The sequence below is a fragment of the Berghia stephanieae genome, chromosome 3 (assembly GCF_034508935.2).
Source record: "Berghia stephanieae isolate SIO BIC M18660-M18661 chromosome 3, UCSD_Bste_1.3, whole genome shotgun sequence".
In the NCBI taxonomy this organism is placed as follows: Eukaryota; Metazoa; Mollusca; class Gastropoda; order Nudibranchia; family Aeolidiidae; genus Berghia; species Berghia stephanieae.
In genome coordinates, this window is record NC_088362.1 from 51672639 (window position 1) to 51690138 (window position 17500).

Genomic DNA, 17500 nt, shown 5'->3' on the forward strand with positions numbered 1-17500 from the left:
AATATATTTCTTATAACCAGATAGACGGCAGATGTATTATGTTTTTATTGTTTTCGTTGGTGGCTGAAGAAAGGTTTTGAGCCCGAAACATTCCGTGTTTGGATTTTTGTTCTTTTTTCGAAACTGTTATATTCATTTTTGCTCATTACTTATTACTGTCACAGCATCTAGCAGCTTGATATAACTTTGTTATTTGTTTATGCTGAGTTTGTCTAAATTCGGGATGCCTTGAGGGTGCTAATAAAAACGTCAGCTCACAGCCATACATCAAGCAGGTAGAATGTCAAAGGGACTCATTTTACGCCTACGGTCTTGTAGCTAGTTATTGAACTTAGACGACGACACGCCCAATGACGGGATTCGATTCGTCTGCAAACCAATATCGATAATGATATTCATTAAATCCCATACTAACAGCCTTACTTGCCGACGGACCTATCGTCAATACAGGGTTGTCAGATGGTCAATCCAGCCACCCACAATCATAGTAGACGCCCATAGTGGGTATCGATGTGTTTAATCGGTGTCCGATATTATTATAGTGGGCTATGTGAAGCGGTAAATAAAGCAGATTTATCTCATTATAGGCAAAAGAAATATATTTATCCAATTTACGACCCTGGTTGGTGACAAAACCGATTGATGTGGTTTATTCTTTTCTCACCAACGGTCATTTAATTAGATTCTCCTTTAGATCAATACATCCAAATCGTTCATCTCATTTGCCATTTTCGATATTTACCGTTAAATTACGTCTACTGCTGTTAATTCCTCTACTACTACTACTACTACTGCTGCTGCTGCTACTACTACTACTACTACTACTACTACTACTACTACTACTACTACTACTACTACTACTACTACTACTACTACTACTACTACTACTACTACTACTACTACTACTACTACTACTACTACTACTACTACTATCTACTACTACTACTACTACTACTACTACTACTACTACTACTACTACTACTGACACTACTATTGCTACTACTACTACTACTACTACTACTACTACTACTACTGACACTACTATTGCTACTCCTACTACTACTACTACTGCTACTACTACTACTACTACTACTACTACTACTACTACTACTACTACTACTACTACTACTACTATTGCTAATACCACTACAATGGCATATTTAATGCGATCGTATTACTCTTGTTATCGGTCAGTGACCAAGTCTTGGATACTTCATAATGCGCTTCACCCTTCATTAATCGGATGCAAAATTCACCAGTTAACCATCATACTCTGAAAAAAAAAAACGTTTAAAAAAAATTGGCCAGAAAATTCTTCCTTCAAATATCGATTGATTTAAAAGACCCTCATCTTGGCAAAAACTCCCAAACCTGGGATTTCGCGAAGTCTTCCCCTAAGTCCCAGGTTTGCGAGTTTTTGCCAAGATAAGGATCATTTAAATCGATCGATATTTGAAGGACGAGTTTTCTGGCCAATTTTTACATACGATTTTTTTTCAAGAGCACGACAGTTATCTGGTTAATTAATTGGCATGAATTTGTGAGAGAGACCGTAATGTTTTTCGAAATCATCATCGGGCTATGATAAATCGTTTGCTCATTCGATCAAGGTCAATAGTGTAATGAGAACTCTCTCATGGGAAAAGGTAGGAGATATTATAGAATGTCTGGTTTATGTATTTTTGATTTCATTAGCATCGCTGCGACTGTGTGGTCTTGTCGTATGACATCGCCTTCGGACCGGAAGCTCCAGGGTTAGAGTCCCGTTCTGAACGGCGTATAAATGTGTCATTAAAAAAGGCTTTCTATTCATATTCTCACACAGGACACAGGTGTAAAATGAATACCTGGCCGTGAACAGCGTTGTCTCTGTCCGAAAATATATTTGTAATATCGCCTATCTGGCGTCATGTTTCGTTCTATGTGTTAGGTGTTGCTGCTGGCTTGGGACCCTTTGTATAGCGCTTTGAGTACATTTAGTGGATATTGCTTTATATAAATGCTAGTTTAAACAAATATGGATGCATGCTTTTACCCCCTTTCCTTTTAATTTTTAGGAGATAAGCTGCTCTCCCAAACTCACTTAACCCTCTCCTTACCAACCATAGGAAAATCGTCACATTCGTTACGATACAACCAGCACTTTTATCATTTAGGTTTCTTTTGTAAATCCCACAATTTAAAGAAAAATGCTATAAAAACGTGACACCTTGTTCAAGAGTTCATTTTCCTGATCAATATTATACAAAGAATGTATTTGTTGCTTTTCTGTTTGAGTGAGAAAAACATATTTTGGTGTTCGGTGGGTTTGAAATTTTGGGAAAAATTATAAAAATGGTTGGTAAGGAAAGGGTTAAATAAATCGATTATGTGATGTCCACCTGTGCTCCAAGTGCTTTACAAAAGATCCCAATCAGCACCAACTTTTTACAAGTAAAAAAAAAGTGGAGCTTTTATATAGCGCAATATCCACTAAACGTGCTCAAAGCGCTTTACAAGGGTCCCTGACCAACAGCAACACTTAACATGTAGGACAAGACATGTCGCCTGTTAGGTGATATTACAACATTTTTTCCGACAGAGACAACGCTGTTAACGGTCATTTTACACCTGAGTTCGGTGAGAGAATGTGGGTAAAGAGCCTTTTCCAAGGACTCAACTTTGCGCCAAGCAAGGCTCGAACCCAGGACCTTCCGATCCGAAAGCGTGTCATACCACAAGACCACATAGCCGCACAAGTAGGACGAGATATAACACCTAGAAGCGCTATTACAATTTTTATGTGACAAAGATACCCACTTGACAAGAAGAACAAGACGCACGACATGTAAAGCGCTATAACAATTTTTATGCCACAGAACGCTTAACAAGTAGAACGAGACTCAAAACATGTAAAGCGCTATTACAATTTTTTATGCCACAGAAACAACGCTGGTATTGGAAAGGTGATCATTTTTCACCCGAATAAGATGAGAAAATCTGAGTAAAGAATCTTTCCCAAGAACTCAACTTTTTCGCCACCCACAACGAGACTCGATTCAGGGACCAAAAGGTCAATGGCCGATATCATACCCCTAGTCTGTTGTACTCTGACAACAAAAAAAAAAAAGAGAGAGAATGTAAAAATAAATTCAAAAACAAAATAAAACAATCCTGCTCATCCTGCTCCTCCAACGACTCGCGCACTAGATGATCTCGTCAGAAAAAAAAATCACTGGTTACGTACGCCCTTGAAAGGCAATCACGTTGATTGATCATGGACTGAACTATGCTAATGATATTAATTCCCATTACTCAAGGTTTGATTGTTTTCATTTCTCAAACGACTGAAACGACATTGAACACTTATTATTTTCAAAATAATTCGAAAAAAACAAACAAACAACTTATTACTTCAAAATAGTAACCCGTATAATTTGTTTACAGTTGATGAACATGAAGCCATTGTTTTTTTTGGTGAAATTAAATGTCAACGAATCAGGTGGGCCAGATAAGCTTAGTGGTAAACTTTTAAACATTTGTTGTAACCAACTGATATAATTATGATAATATTAATAATAATAATAATAATAATAATAATAATAATAATAATAATAATAATAATAATAATAATAATAATAATAATAAAAATAATAATAATAATAATAATAATAATAATAATAATAATAATTATAATAATAATAATGATAAAATAATAATAATGATAACAATAATAATAATAATAATAATAATAATAATAATAATAATAATAATAATAATAATAATAATAATAATAATAATAATAATAATCCATAGCGCAATGATTAGCTTCACCAATATCTCAATGGATGAATGAATGCAAATGTACATCCGATATACGTAACTTATTATTCATTTACACGCGTGTCACTATACACCAAAGCACTGGTTACTAAAAGCACGTGACGAGATGAGAAGGGGCCAGTCGAAAAAAAAATCGATAAAACAAACAATGGAATTAAGACAATGGAAACAATCAATGGTTAATGAGACTGATAGAAATTCTATCCACAGTTCAATAAAATATATCAATGGCCACTCTCTCTCTCTCTCTCTCTCTCTCTCTCTCTCTCTCTATCTCTATCTCTGTCCGTCCCTACTACTTACCCAACAATCTCTCTTTCTGTTGTTTTTCTATCACCCATTTTATCCTCTTAGCCTGTCTCCCCTCTTTCCTTCTCTCTCTCTATGTCTGTATGCCTGTCTGTCTCTCATTCTCTCTCTCTCTCTCTCTCTCTCTCTCTCTCTCTTTCTCTCTCTCTCTCTCTCTTTTTCTCTTTCTCTCTCTCTCTCTCTCTCTTTCTTCTCTCTCTCTCTCTCTCTCTCTCTCTCCCTCTCCCTCAATCAAAACACACAATCACACTTACAAACGCACTAAGATAAATATTCTCCCTTTCTCCTTCACCCCCAAATTTTACTCATAAACCCTGACACACACACACACACACACACATACATACACACACACTTTCATACATACATGACAACCTATTGGCACTCTTCGTCTACCGTTGTTACATTTCAAATTTCTGTCTCCTTAATTTTTAATCTATAATATTCCCGCATTTTCAAAGCTTTCACATACACAACATATCTACCCAGGACACTGGCATTTTTTGAGATGAACAAAACGAAGAATACATAATAACATAGCATAGAGGGGGGAAAACATCGAAAACGACCTGGTTCATAAAGAGAAAAGACAGACTTCCTTGTTAGCAGACGTAAATTACTGGGGAGTTTCTTTTTTATGAAAGGACAAATCGCCAAATGGCACTATTTGACCAACCATCACTGTCAATTATGTCAGGTCAAAGCGATACTAAGCAAGCTGCTGGAAGCTGTGGACTGTAAAAACTAATAAAATAAACAAAAATAAATCTAACAACTTGCAAAAAAAAAACAATACCCAACACGGAACGTTTCGGGCTCAAACCCCTTCTTCAGCCAGCAACAAAAAAAAATTATAAGACCATAAATACATTACTAAATTCCAGATTGACAACAGAGAATAATTATCTGTCAATTATCTGAAAGTTCTTAAAAGGTCCGTTCTTCCAACTCGGCCCAATCCGTTCTCCGAATCTTTCCTCATCCTCTCTTTCTCTCTGTCCGCGCGCCAGTTGTGAGTTCGCTCCGTTTTTCTTGCTGTTTATAATTTTCTCCACCCTCCTGCTATGTTGATGATATGCTTCTAAGTAAAATATTTACCAGTTGTGTCCGCCAGTTCAATCGTATCATTCCACACAATTGTCCGTAATCTTAAACGTTTGTAATGCCAGAGAGAATGGGAGCGACCCATATTCAGGTTTTCTTTCAACCTCTTCATCGATCATAGGATTTATTGCTCTACAACGATTGAGTATTTCTTCATAAATGTAAACACAATGCTTTGTATATGAAAGATGAAGCTGTAAACATGCTCAAGGGTCAAGTTGAACAAACGGACTTTATTGCAATGTTGGATATTTTGAAAAATGTCAACACTTTTATTCTGCAGGTGATTTTGAGCACAATTTGCAATTTGAGCACATGGACAGTTAATTTTGATCATCCTCTTTCATTGAGAACAAATCGCCCAAATTATGGCAGTCTAAAAACAATAAAAACTTGCGTGACACAACTTTCTACATTCTATAGACCGATACTGTAGGGCATAAATGATACACAAAAATAGAACTTGTTCTTACTACTACTACTACTACTACTACTACTACTACTACTACTACTACTACTACTACTGCTACTGCTACTGCTACTACTACTACTGCTACTACTACTACTACTACTACTACTACTACTACTACTACTACTACTACTACTACTACTACTAAAAGAATACCAAAACTGCTACAACAAGAAAATAATAAAAATTCTCCCCTTCCCTTTAATCTCCTTTAAATAATGCAGGACAATTCCGTGTATTGAAGAAGTATCCAGCCCAGCGCTTGTCCCCTAAAGCACGCGTGTGTATATAAATTCACTCTATTTTTGTCACCATCACTGTCGCATTCCCTTACTTCGAATGCTACCCGATTCACACCGCACGTGTCCATATTATGAGCTGAGGAGGAGAGTTGTGTGTGTGTGTGTGTGTGTTGGTGGGTGAGTGAGAAAGTGATTACTTCGCTACTTCGCTATGTGCTCATCTTAGCTATGCGGCGACAGTTTCAACAATAACGCACGCGCACTGCGAATTTCATCTTGAGCTAACGACTTTCTCCCGGTCTGTTTGTTTGTGTACAATTTTTTACACTCTATTTTTCTTTAGTGGTGGAAAATAAAATTATTAGGAACAAATATAATCTGCTGGTTTTTATGTAAAATTATAGGACATTTCTTTTAGCTCCAAGATAGAGGCCACGCACTATAATTAGTTTAGGGTATAAAATATGATACCTCTATTTCATATATAAATGTGAATTCCGTTTTAAGATATCTAAACAAACCCACAAGTTGAATAGAACGATATATTTCTTTTGTTTGTTTATTGCATACAATTTTGTTTCGGATTTATTCTGTAGATTTACTTTTTTTTTAAATTCTAGGAATGATTATATTTGAAAAAGTGATTTAACACAATATCATTCGGCAATATTTTTCGGCTAATTTGAAGGGATATTTCCATCTCGTCATGTGTGGAATATTGTAATCAACTTTATAAAAGTCACAACATTTCTGCTGGACCAGCGCTGTACCCATCGTTTCGGCCTGAAACCAGGCTCTCAGGTAAACACATTTTATTATTGTTGTTACTACATATCGATAGATCTAATCACTAGCAATAAATTGAGAGAAAAATAAAAACTAATCATATTCATTAAATGTTTTATATAATAAACAAAAGAAAAATATATTGAAAATGTAATTTAACAAAGGGACCATATTAATAATAATTTTAAAAAATCAAATCTATGCAGTATTCCCAAACCCGGATGAAGCAAAATTGAACAAATTATATATTTTAAAGTTGTTTCTAGTTCTAAAATATCAAATACACATTCACATGTTCTACACTCATGAAATGATTTAAACAAAATTATCAAAACTATAAGATTTATTAATTAGAGTTGAAAGTATTCTTTGCCAATAGTTGAAGTTGTCACTGAAATATTATTGTGTCTCTGTATATTTAAAATTAACTATGCGGCTTTTATGCAGTGTCGATTCATGTGCATCATTGCATTATTTAGATGCCGACTTGTTATGATGTCATTAAATTGTGATCAACAGTCTCTTTCAGGCACTGTGACATAACGCTCACAGTCAAATATTTAGTGTAAATTTGAGTTGACTTAAATACAGATATTGAGAAAAGTAAATGCATTTTCTTATGCTACAATAAATTTGATTTCGTAATTCTTCCACTCATTAAAAACAAACAAAACCTCAATTCACTTCGTCACCATATTATTGACACTGCGGGTTACATAATATTTTTAGGGTTCAGTGAACTCCTTGGCCAAGCGCATTCTATCTATATACACGTTTCTAAATATTCCGACGTAAGGTGAAGAATATGAACTTTGAATAGTTAAATATTGCAGCGGATCCATTTTATTTAGTTATACAACTATTTACAAATAAATGTTGTTTGCATTATTAGTGGTTTTTATGTCAGTGTTTCGTGGACGGCAGCTTTTAGGGACATATGCCATCGTCAAACGCGTTCCCTCTTTGTCTGCTCATATTATTATCTTACTTGGATGTTTCCCTGATTGATATTCATAGAGTTAGAGATCATCTCTCTGCTGCCCGTACTATGAAAAAACACATTTTATATTTATACATTTTGGCCAAAAACATCCTCCTTCAAATATCGATCTATTAAAATGGCAACCGTCCTGTCCCACATTTTCAAACATGGGAGCTTCATCTTGTGTAAAACTCTCAAACCCGGGACTTTCATGAGAGTTTTTGACAAGATGAGTTTAATTTAATCGATCGATATTTGAAGAACGGGTTTTCTGACCAAAATTTTAAAATTGTGACTTTTTAGAGTACGTTGTTGGGGTATCCTCGACCACAGTTGTAGTAAATGCAGATCCTTCAGCCAAAGGAAATCAATCCGAGGTCATCTTTATCGAATAGAAATAAAATTATATGTGAAACAAAGTATGTGGCGGGGTTGGGGGATGGGGGTTGAAAGAGGGTATGTAATTGTTGTTTGTTGTGAGTGCTTATGAAAGGGGGGGGGGGGGGATCTTGTCTTTCGTGTAGCTATATAGAATTTCAAATTATGCGACTAATTTACACTTTCTGCTGGAAACTGACAAACGCCTTTCTTAATTTGGCCATAGATTTTTAAACTTTAAATATCAATAAATTAAGATGACTCCCGGCTGGTCAAAATTTCTTACAACTGAGATTTGTTTAGAAGTCACAGGCCAAAGAACATACGACATGTTTGTAGTGATCTTAATTTAGTGATTTTTGAAGTAAAATGATTCTAGCCAAAGTTAAAAACACGTTGTTTTTTTTGTCAGTGTACAACAACATTAATTAGTATCCACATTTGGCATTAAATGTACATGTATGAATATCTCACAAGTCTGGTTATCATTGTTATAACATTGAGGTCATTCGGGTCTTTGTTGTTGCTTTTTGCTATCCACGTTTATGAGCAATTCTCACTAAACTGTATTATCCAGACTATAAACGTTCATGGCTACACAGAGTTTTGTGTGTTAGTCCGTTATACTTCCGGATGGCAATGTTGTGAACTTCTTAGCCAAGCGCATACTTTCTATATATACAGAACGAGAATATGGACTTTCTTTTCACTCTGGCAAAATAAACCACTGCGTCCTCTTTTGCTGAGAAAGACACACAAGTTGTACATCAATGCAACATAATAATAATAATAATAATAATAATAATAATAATAATAATAATAATAATAATAATAATAATAATAATAATAATAATAATATTACGGTTAATAACTCGGAGGAAAGACAATACTATGGATCGGATTGTCCTTGTACGTTTGACAGACTGAACTGCCGTTCTCTGAACAAAGAATTAAAAATTTTGGTCAGAAAACTCATCTTTCCATTACCGATCGATTAAAATGATCCTCGTTTTGTCAAAAAGACTAAAACCTGGGACTTCCTTGAAGATCAAACTCTAGAGCTTTTTGACTAAATCAGAGTTATTTTAAAATCGAAGGATATTTGAAAGACGAGTTTTCTGGCCAAAATTTAGAATATGTGTTTTTTCAGAGTTTGGCAATGTTCTCATTACAGGGAAATATCTTGTAATTTCTGCGTACAAAATTCTATAATTACAACAAAGTTTATTACTTTATTACTCATACAGACGGTAGAGCACTCGCTTCACATGCAAAGGGACCGTGATCGATTCAGGGTGCAGTCGAGATTTTTTCTGACCCCCCCCCCCCCCCCCCCCCCCCCTCTCTGTCCACCCAACAGTGATTGGGAAGCTGGATCTGTTAGATTTGGCGGACATTACTTTCCGATAGACTAGCGTCCTATCAAAAGGATAGCAAGCAATTGCTATTTTCCGTTTCACGCTATAGAAACCGGGATAAACTCCAGCTCTATGAGCCTATTAGCTCTGAAAGACCACTTTTTACTTACTTTTATTACTCATTCTCTAATTGTCATCCCATACACGACTCACTGAGATCGAGTAAGAAACACGGCACGCCCCGAGTTCAATCAATCTGTGTACACAATCCTTTTACGACATCGTTCGATTCCATTTTAACCCGACACTTTTTCCTGTTTCCTGACACCCGTCATCATGTCTCGTCCTAATTAAATGTTAAGTGTTGCTATTGTCTCTAAGGATCCATTGTATAAAGATTTAATTTTTTAAAAATTCCCTTTATTCATCCAATAGGGGAAATTTATCTCTAGGGTCTATTTCAAGCGAAGACTGGAATAACAGGCGTCAGCCGCAGTACAGCGACGCAAAATGAGCTGGGGCGAGGTGACTTGCTCAAGGCCACACAGCGCAGCGGCGGGTGATCGAACTCGGTACTTTTCGGGTACGAAGCAAAGACCGTACCGCTGAGCCACGCTGCCCCGTTGAGCACCTTTAGTGGATATTGTTCTTTATAAATACCTACTCAGGTTTTGTTTTAAAAACGAGATAACCTCGGTATTTGAAGGACGTATTTTCTGGTCATATTTTTATACGTGTATTTCCAGCGTGCGGCGATTTGGTCTAGTTGTATGATACTCGCTTTCGGATAGGAAGTTCCAGGGTTCGAGCCTCGTTTAGCGCATAGTTGAGCCCTCGGAAAAGGCTCTTTACTTACATTCTCTTACCCTACTCAGGTTTAACAGCGTTGTCTATGTCGAAAAAAAAAGTGTAAATATCGCAGAGCAGGCATCATGTCCCGTTCTATATTATGTTACGTGTTGCTGTTGGTCAGGGACCCTTTGTAAAACGCTTTGAGCACGTTTAGTGGATATTGCACTATATAAAAGCTCAAGTTTGAGTTCGTCGGTTAACTAACTGGTTCTTCAAAAGTGATATAGGAGGGGGGGGGGGGGGGTTGTAGAGATGCGACCCAGTTTCATTCACGCTTTGTTGAAGCTCGATTCACACACAATCGATTCACAGCTCTCTCATTGCTATCCGCTCTGCTCTCCGTGTAAATGGCGAAGTATTCAGTTATTAGCAGATAATAACAAATTCTATTAACTCTCTCCTTACCAGCCATTTTCAGGATTTTCTCCAAAAATTCACACCCAACAAACACAAAAATAGATAATAGCAGTAAACTTCTTGCCATGCATAACTTCTTTAGCAAAACTTGCTCTACAACACACCGTTCATTTTCTTTAAATTTTATGATGTACAAAAGAACTTTGAATAAGAAAAATGTTGGTTGTATCGTAACGAATATGACGATTTTCCTATAGTTGGTAAGGAGAGGGTTAAACAATGGAGGAAATTATATTATGAATTGAAAGCAATTCGGGTCTCGCGCGCGCCGTTAAAGGGTTATGCTAGTATGAGGATTACAAACTGGCGGATGTTAGGATAATAACCGTATAATGCTAACTAACGATCTTAAAAAAACGTTATTGATCCAGCTCTCATTGCGGTTAATATCTCACCCCCCCCCCCTCCCACACTCCCCTTTATCTATATTATATGAGATAATTTTATATTTCATATTCCGGATAAAGACGTCGGGCACGGACAAAGTACTCAGAATAAAGAGAAGAGCCGCGAGATCTACCCATACCGAGCTTGAAAAAAAAGAAGAAACGGCAGAGGACGTCGGGTGCTTGGTAAGGGTAGGTCTAGCGGCTCTTCTCTTTATTTTTAGTATTTTGTCCGTCCCCGACGTCTTTATCCAGAAGACAGCAGAGGGCGGCAGTGCCTGGTCGCCGGAGTCAGTCTCCGGTGTGGGTTAGCCCCTAATCAGACTATAAATGTGGCTACTCATTGTTTTGTGTGTTGGTCCGTTATATCTGACAGGCGGATATTGTCAGTTTTTTGGCTAAACACAGAGCATTAATAACCAGCTGGCGGATGTTGTGAGTATTTTAGTTAAACGCATAGCACCAATACTAAGTGCAAATAGTGTAAAATAAATATCATTTAAAAAATATTATGAATGTAAAAAAAAAAATTCATGCTAAATTAGATAAACACAACACACTGCTACGCAGGATGTCTTTTTCAGGCGGGCTCTTTTTGTGATCATTAATTCAACAATTATTGATCTTATTTTGACGAGATCGTTAGTGTGTAAAACTACACGGTTTCCTTGTCAGTCTTTTTGGATCGACGACGTGAAACTATTTTAGAATAGTCATAATAATATGAATTCAACTGGTCTGATCTTGTCCCCATTCGTCAAACTGATATGTTGTTAATATCTCGAAAATTGTGACAGATAATTATATGATGTAATTTCTCTTGATTTTGGCTCTTTTCGACTATGTTGGTTATATCTGTTGCTGCTATTTTATATACATTTTATAGTAATACTGATTATTATTATTATTATTATTATTATTATTATTATTATTTATTATTATTATTATTATTATTATTATTATTATTATTATTATTATTATTGTTATCATTATTATTATTATTATTATTATTATTATTATTATTATTATTATTATCAATATTATTATCATTATTATTATTATTATTATTGTCATTGGTTGCTATTGTTGATTGTGGTAATAATTATGATATCAATAATAACATAACAAATCAAGATAATGACATTTGTAACAACAATAATTACGAAAATAAAATAAAAAATAACCCAAAATAACAAAGCTTGTCAGCCGGGTGTTCCAACGCAGACACAAGAACTAAAAATGGAGATGACGTCACACAATGTACAATTCCCCCTGTGTCGACAATGACGTCCGACAAAACTGGCACACTTTCAAGCACCTTAGGGGTTAATTTAAAAAAAAAATAATGAAATAAAATTTAATACAGTTATGGTATCGATCCGAACCCACGCCCTTGCTAATAATCTTCACCACAAACCCACCCCTCCTGTCTGTTTTCTATCATTAACTTTTACCCACAGAGCACAGTTAACACAACTATGACCAATTTCTTTCTTCTTGTGTTCCAAATTCGTCTTTGTCTGTATTCAAAAGCCGCTGACAAGTCTTAACTCACTTAACCCTAACACCGACTATATCCGTAGTTTACCCGGGTTGCTTCTATCCTTGCCAATTTTTTACATTTTTATGAGACAAATTATAGGCGTAGTACGAAAGCTAACTTTTTAATATTTTTTCCATGTCAATGGTAGTTGTAAAAATATATATCTATTTACATGCTCATTTTAATAGATTTTTTCTAATTTTGAAAAGTAGCAAAAATGTCTAGGATTGAGTGAGTTAAAACGTCCGCGCTAATTGAATTAACTACTAACGCACACACGACATGGTGGCTCCTGGGCCATCCGTTGATCTCGGAGGGATTCTGGATCACCGGAGGAACTCTTGTCATGTTCTTTTGTTGTGTTCCAAATTTCTATAAATAGACGAGCATTTATATAGCTTAAAATATCCACTAAACGTGCTCAAAGCGCTTTACGTGGGTCTCTAGTCAACAGGAACGCTTAACATGTAGGACGAGACATGACGCCTGTGAGGTGATATTACAATATTTGTTCTGGCATAGACAACGCTGTTAACGACCAAGTTCTTATTTTACACCTGAATACGGTGAGAGAATGTGAGCAAAGAGCCTTTTTTTCAAGGATTCAACTATGCTTCGTTTAGATCTGAATCGAACCCTTGACCACCCAATCCAAAGGCAAGTGTCATTCCACAAGACCACATAACCTTAGAATGTGGGGATACCGATAGCTCGGTTGGTAAAACACTCGCTACACACGCAAAGGGAGCTAGATCGATCACGGGTGAAGTAAAGATTTTTTTTCTCTCCCCCCACCCCTTTTTGTCCACCCAGCAGTGATTAGGTAGCTGGGTTGTTAGATCTGGCGGAAATTACTTTGCGATAGACTAGCGTCCTATCCAAAGGATAGCGAGCAATTGCTATTGTCCTTTTCACGCTATAGTAAAACACCAACTCCCTGCGCCTGAAGGTTGTAAAGGAATACTTTAAAAAAAATTATTATTATTACAAAATACAACCAATGGTAATACCACCAATACTTACAATAATAATAATAATAATAATAATAATAATAATAATAATAATAATAATAATAATAATAATAATTAATAATAATAATAATAATATAATAATAATAATAATAAATAATAATAATAATAATAATAATAATAATAATAATAATAATAATAATAATAATAATAATAATAATAATAATAATAATAATATAATAATAATAATAATATATATATAATAATATATAATAATAATAATAATAATAATAATAATAATAATAATAATAATAATAATAATAATAATAATAATAATAATAATAATAATAATAATAATAATAATAATAACATTAATATAAACAGCTAAAAATAGATAGTATTTTGAGGCTCTGATACTATTTTTATCTCTTGCTTTTCTTGTATTATTGTCATCAAAACAGCTCAGATTGCAAAGACCCAATTTCGGTTTGACATTCGACATCTTTGTTGCTTGTCCATCGATTATTTTTTTTTTTCTGATGATGAAAAGGTTTTCATAACAGCACCATCTCAGGTTAATAAGGAAGCTCACGTCTTCATTGTATTCTGTTTCCTTTACAATCATTAAAAAAAAATGGCCTGCCAACAAAAACATTTATTTAATCATGTAACTGACGTACTCTGGAAAAATACGTATTTAAAAATCTGGCAAGAAAACTTGTACTTCAAATTATCGATCGATTTAAATGACCCTCATCTTGGCAAAAAAAAAAACCCTCTCAAACCTGGGACTTTATGAAGTTGTTGCCAAGTTATGCATTGTATTATCATAGTTTATATAATAGTTTTTAATTGAAATGAGAAGTAAGTTACCACTTTGGCGTATTTTAAGCCAAATTGTGATATTGGAAATAAGTTTTGAATGTTGATTGATTTGATCGTTTAAGGTGTGGTGAAATGATTCTCTACGATTTTGTAGCGTTTAATCTGCTCAGCCACGGGGTTCGAGATCAAGATCCGATCGAAGACGAGGTCATTTCAATCAATGGATACTTGAAGAACGAGTTTTCTGACCAAATGTTAAAATACGTGTTAATCCAGAAAACGGCAGCTAACGGGTTAATCAACCACCTACGGCGAGAATGCTGGCTGTTTTTAATATGTTTGTTGATTTTTTTTACTTGTATTTTCCAATCTTTTCTATCAAGCAGTGTATTCTTCATGGCCTTTCAGATTTCAAGTGTTAGGTTAGGGTCAGTTGGCAAATGTCACGTAGTCTTTTACTAACTAACCCATTTTTTTATAATTTGGGTCTGCTTCGATTGTGACAAATTGAAAGAAGACGGGCAATTTTAGGGTTACCTCCTCATCATTCTCCACTCCCCTTCTTCCTCCTCTTCCTCCTCCTCCTCCTCCTCCTCCTCCTCCTCCTCCTCCTCCTCCTCCTCCCCCTTCTTCTTCTTCTTCTTCTTCTTCTTCTTCTTCTTCTTCTTCTTCTTCTTCTTCTTCTATTTTTCTCTTCTCTTTTGAGGCGCATTTAAGGATATAAACCAATCTGCACTAATTTGCAGGTCTGAAAACCGAACGCAATCATGGGCTTGATTTAACATTGTTGTAATGGAGCATATTTTGTGTTGGTTAGATGGTATTTCATTACAACAATGAGCCCATAAAAATTTGGGTTATCAGACCTGTAAATAAGTACACGTCGACCATATTCCTTGCCATTGGCGTTGTTTCACTTCTTATACATCGATCAATCAGCAGTCTAAATAATTTTGTTTGTGGTGACTTGCCCGACTGTATCAGTCTTGAGATAAGACATTGAAACCTTCCTCGAAAACCAAAGAGAAGACTGTTGATTTTATTGTTGGCAGTGGCGAAACTCAAAAGCAAAAGGGTATTTCGATGACCTTAAGAATTATTCTTTACGATAAAGAAATCTATATCAGCCTTATCACAGGACATTGAAACCTTCCTCCAAAACCCAAGAGGTGGCTATTGATTTTATTATTGGTAGTGGCAAAACTCAAAAGCAAGTGGGTCTTGCGATGACCTTAAGAATTATTCTTTATGATAAAGAAATCTGTATCAGTCTTCAGACAAGACATTGAAACCGTCCTCCAAAACCCAGGATGTGCCTGTTGATCTTATTGTTAGTAATGGTAACATTCAAAAGCAAGTGGGTCTTGCGATGACCTTAAGAATTATTCTTTATGATAAAGAAATCTTCAGAAACATGTAGGCTTCTCTGAAAAATAATAGTCAACTCGGATACAATGCAAAAGTATGTGTTGTTGAAGTCGTATTGAGTTTAATATATATTTTCTTTCCTCGAGATCAATAAGTTACCTATTGCGGTTAGAAAATTGTATTATTACACCTTCCTTTCATATCCCAGAAAATTTAAGAATACAAAATGGTAGCATTGAATGGAATATAACACCATAAGTTATTTGCGTACCACATTATCAGTCGGTTAATTATCACTACTTATTTGACCCGACGTGCACTTATTTGCAAGTCTAATAACCCAACTCATTATGGGGTCATTGTTGTAAAGGAAATCTTAAAAAATGACACAAAATATTGACCATTACAAAAAACAATGTTAAACTAAGCCCATAATTGCGTTCGGATGTCAGACCTGCATAAATATACACGTCGATTTGACCCTATTATATGAACAAAGAAGAAGGGGCTGTTATATATACAATGTATATGCTAGTTCATTATCTTTGGCAAATGAAGAATTAGAGAACTCGAACATTCAGAGAAACAACTGTGAGAGCTCGCATTTATTATGATAATAAATAGAAAGAATGAAACTGATTTTAACTGATTTTTAAACTCATCTTGCCAAATTGAGTCGACTTCCACTAACATTCAGATTTTTATTCAGAACTCACAATAGTATAAGTATTAAGAGGTATCATACTATCGCCAATTCCAATGACGGTTGAGTTTACCCTATCACATGTTAGAGTTGTCAAACACTCAGGCGGAGTTGATGAAAAAAAAAAGCAAACAGAAAGAGTCATCTAAGATGTAGTCCAACTGCGTTATGATAATGCATAATATAAGTCCATAAAACCGAGTTGGTTATTTCTTTTCTGGTATCATATCACATCCCTGTAGTGGTCTGAAAAAGTATGTATGAAACAATACCAGACAAAGCAATAACGAAAAAAAACCAAGAAAAAAAAGACTATCCGAAAGAATCAGTCTTCCTCGAGGGAAGATTGATTTTTTATGGGGTGATTTTTTTCTTGTATTTGATTTGTCTGGTACTGTTTTATACATAATTGTTCAGATCTTTATCTTACACCAGTGCCTGCTCCCTAATTATTTCTCAATCCTGTAATAGGCACGGGAGTTAAAATCCAGTATAACAGACTTGGTTATATTTTTTTCCTATACTACATCATAGAAACTACTCTTCATCATCATTGTTCATTAAAGCATCGTGCACTCTCCTGTCATTATCACTCCTCCTGTCGCATAGCATCTGTGAAACGATTCCATTTCGAGCAAGATTTGATTTATTACCAGCTAATGATACACACAGGTTTTAATCCATTCCATCCTGGTAATGGTTATAATTGGTGCTTTTAGGCACGGTGACATCCCACCCCACTCTAATCTCAAAATGAAGCTCACTAGATACACATTATTTCAGTATACTGTCGTACTAAACACCTATATAAGAGTTTGGCCACAGAACTCATCCTACAAATATCGATCGATTGAAATGGCCCTCATCTTCCAAAAAATTCTCAAACCTGGGGCTTTACGGACGTCCCAGGTTTTTAAAGATTTTTCCCAACGACAATCTATATTCTATATGAAAAATGTTTTCTATGGAGTCCAATGCACCAAATCAT

The 17500-nt window shown here is 35.3% G+C and overlaps 1 protein-coding gene across 2 annotated transcripts in view; it reads left to right on the forward strand.

The window, feature by feature from the left end:
• The first annotated feature begins 6170 nt into the window (after window positions 1-6170).
• Window positions 6171-17500, forward strand: part of LOC144967968 (small conductance calcium-activated potassium channel protein-like) — a 137754-nt gene continuing 126424 nt past the window's right edge. Inside the window, exon 1 of one of the 2 annotated variants that reach the window (XM_078905793.1) lies at window positions 6171-6747. The gene's annotated coding sequence lies outside the window, so the exon portion shown is untranslated. The remainder of the gene's footprint in view (window positions 6748-17500) is intronic. The other variant, XM_078905792.1, reaches the window with a different exon arrangement.